Here is a 4,146-nt window from a genome sequence, read left to right as displayed (position 1 = left end):
CGTCAAACGACATAATTTCGCACACGGCGAACCTTATAACGTACACCTTTTTGGCGTATTATTTTTCCCACTTTTTTTTTTTTATTAACGTGGAGGAAATCCGCACGGACACCAGGTCGCTTCTGGGAAAAAGCGGCGTGGTAGTGGCGGACGCCAACGGACTAAAACCTCCACGATGACCGTCCCGGCAGCGATCTAGAGGGGCCCGGGAACTGGTGTGAGGGATACACCCCTCCCGCGCTCAATACACCCCCTAATGGAGCGATATGCGGCCACGTCACACCGCGCCTCGTCGCCGGAGCCGCCGTGCCAGACAGTCCGGTTCCCCTGCTGGGCAGATTTGCTGCCCCGGGGCGCTGAGTTGCCAGCGTCTAAGTTTGCACCCCACCGGGGGGCGCGACGGACCTAGCACGCCTCACCGAAGCGCTTCCATGGCCTCTGCCGCGCCCTCGCCGGTCAATTCTCTCAGGGTGAGAGTATTATTTTTCCCACTGCTGCGTGTGAAACCCCTATTGGACAAACTGTTCTTTGCAATACATCGATGGATAAATACGCGCACAAACACGCAATACGTGCAATAGAATGCTCGAGGTCAATTTTGTGATCCTCTTTTTCAACAGATCTTCGCAAATCCGAAGGTGTAGAATTACCTCCCAAAGACATAAGATGGCAACAAACACTTTCTTGACACACTGTATAACATTGAGGTATCCAGTTTTGCCACATACAATTTTGTCATTGTCACGTTTGACTTTGTTCATTGTAAAGTCGAATTTGCACACTCCATCTGTGAAATAGTACGAAGAAATCATAGTGACTTGTATTCCTTATGATATCATGATGCCACATAATATATAATACAATACAATAATTCGCGAACAGATCACTCGTTAATTGCTTTTAAAAGAATTACCACGGAAGCTTCCTAACACGCTACCCGGGGGCCAGGGATTTATTTCGTCGATAAGTTAGGTTATTAAACTTATGTTCTTTCATTGAAGACATCGATGGACGCTGTGTTCCAGAAATCGCCAATCACACTTGGCGAAGCATAATAGTAATTTACAATAACAAATACTTAAGAATGCCTAATTTTGTTAAACATAGGGTTCAATTTACAATTATGTAAATATTACTTCTTGAAAGTAACTTCTTAATCAATTTTAACAAATTTTGTAAAATCATGTAATAAATCTTTTTATTTATCGGAATAGTTAATACACAAATAAACACTGTACATGTGTCGTGACAGAAATAAAGAGAGAGTTCATATTTCTAGAACAGTCATATTTATGATAACATAAAAGCTACCATATATACAATAATATAATTTCGCATGCGAAAAACATTTCTTTCGTTTCCATAAATCCCATGATATTCAATTTTTATCGTTGTAATCTGTGTTATTGTTTATACGTCTGTATTTATCTCTGAAAATTCTCGCTATTCAAATGAATATGAACAGAACGAAATGACGAAACCACATTGTAGCAACAACAATGCGATAGAATAACAGTTTTATATTGTGAATAGAAATAGTAACATGGTGCAAAAATGAGTAAATATACGAATTAAATTTGCTCTTAATCAACAAAACTAATTACTTATTCCAATGGTTGGCTTTGGCAAACTGATTCGACTAAGCAATTGATTACCTAATGAATCACAACAGCATAGAAATATTAGTTTGACGTCAGTAATTTCTGCACATGATTAATACATATTTGGTCAGACAAACATAACATGGCTGTGTGACTGCAAATGAAAGGTTCTATTATTTCTGTTCAATATCTCGCGTATTATATATTAGTATATAATTATAATTACGTAGTAATACAAATGGGAATAAAATATTTGGAATTCTCCATCTTCGAAGAAAGATACCAAGTTGGAAAATTGTATTTCTAATGATTTGTACCAATTTATATTTTTAACGAACGTATATACGTATCAGTATCAATGGTATACTTTAATAACGTGTGACACGTAAGGGTAGAAGTGTTAAAAATATCTGTAGACTACTTTGTTTTAGTATAATAAAATAAGAATTAAAATATTTAATTTTTTTGATTCGTCAAATTTAAATTTATTGTTACTCGTATCGATTCACAAAATCATAAAGGTATGTTTTGTCAATTCCACAGGATATACACCATGATAACATATTTCAAATAATTCGTCAATAAATTATTATTACAATCAATTTTTAATTAAGTAGTAGATAACAAAAAATATGGAATACAATTTTTTCACACAACGCTTTGTTTGAGAGAAAAATAAAATTGAAAATTTATCATACGCGTGTATTAAGCCAATTGCCAACCGAACATGTTCAAACTGTATTTTTTTCAAAACGGGACCTTAAGCTAAAAAGCTTTATTTCACATATTCGACTTGTTCTTGTATGTGGTATCAGCACCTAGTCGGATGCCCGCGTTATGCAGGACACCCCGATGGCGTTGAACGCAATGATTCAAATTGAACTGAAAAGTCGTTATGTTTTTAGAGGATTTGTAAGAATGATTAATAGATATGATTGTATGTACAATTTTGTAGAGTACAATTAGATTTGTAAGTACAATTTTAACAAGCTGTCTTAACAAGATCTTTATGAACACATCATACATCAAATATGATACATGCAAAGTATGTATAACATTTAAGATACATGTATGTATGTATAGTGGAAAACAAAACTGTTCGTACAGTTGGAATGTAAAAATAAAAAGAGCAATATTTCCTACATTATTCAAATATATGTAATTGTACACCATAAGAGACATTTATATAAATAATGTAATTGTATAATAAATGCACACAAAACATTGACATTATTTATTGTTAGGGAAAATTGTCGTTTGTAATGATCGAGTTTATTTTATTGACCAGTGACTCATCGGCTTATTCTATTTTTGCCGAGCACCCGCGTTTTTGTGTCTTGGCGGCAAACTCGACCTACGCAGTTTTTGCTTTACCTTGGTCTAGGCTTTAGAACACAGACTTACACACACAAGAGCGACATACATTGTGATTTATTTAATATTAGTAATAATTATATAAATTAAAAATAAATTTTTAAAAAGATTTTTTAATAAAAATTTGAATAATTTATATTTAATAATAGATATAAAATTTATTCTTATTTAATATATATGTATATAAATATAATTTTAATAAAATTATTTAATAAATAATTTAAATTATCATATTATTATTATTATTATTTGAAATAAGTTTATTTAGATTAATAAAATATTAATTATGTTTAATTTGTAAACTTAAAATTTTTATTTTTAAAATTATATTTTAATATATTATAAATATTATATTTATTAATAATACATATATAATATAATTATATATATATAATTTATTTAAATATATTTACATTTAATAAAATTTTAATTAAAAATTATATCATGTATATATATATTAATTATATAAAAATTTTTTAAACTTATCGATAGGGTATGAACCTATAAGATTAATTTTAGCTTATTATATATATATATTTATAAAATTAAAATTAAATTTGCTTAGTTAATAATATAATAATTAAATTGCATTTAATAGTAATTTAAATAAGATATATCTGATTTTTATTTAATAATTATGTTTGTAGAGGATTATGTTTTCAGAGGACTTGTGTGTAGAGGATGGTTGATCGTGAGATTTATTAGACAAGATTGCTCGTTGCTGAAACCTTCAAGTATATTTTCAAATGATTAAATAAATAATTATAGATAATGTTCGCAAAGACAGTAGATACTCGTAGATACTGATCCATAACTCTCGTGAACTCTTTACGATTGCGTCCGTTTAAACTGGTATAGTATAAACAGGTCGGGGGAGAGTCGGAGAATTCAAATTCGTCTTTGTTCGACGGTTCGACGGTAACGTAACGGCGACATTGTTTTGCCCGGAGTTTATTTATTAATATATTATGTATGTCCTAACGATCTTGATACTCCGAAGCAAAAAAACAACAACATGATTTGAAATGTTCTCTAGCTCATGTACCGCTGCGTGTACTTTCAAGGAGCAAAACTGGCACAGTTCCACTTGTGACGCGAGACGGAGATTATCGTTTCACTTCCTTTAACGCATTTTTGCTATTGAAAGACACTAATTTCTGTGACTTGCTTT

Source organism: Bombus vosnesenskii, unplaced genomic scaffold (assembly GCF_011952255.1).
Source record: "Bombus vosnesenskii isolate JDL3184/JDL3185 unplaced genomic scaffold, Bvos_JDL3184-5_v1.1 scf7180000013903, whole genome shotgun sequence".
Classification (NCBI taxonomy): domain Eukaryota; kingdom Metazoa; phylum Arthropoda; class Insecta; order Hymenoptera; family Apidae; genus Bombus; species Bombus vosnesenskii.
This window is presented reverse-complemented; position numbering follows the sequence as displayed.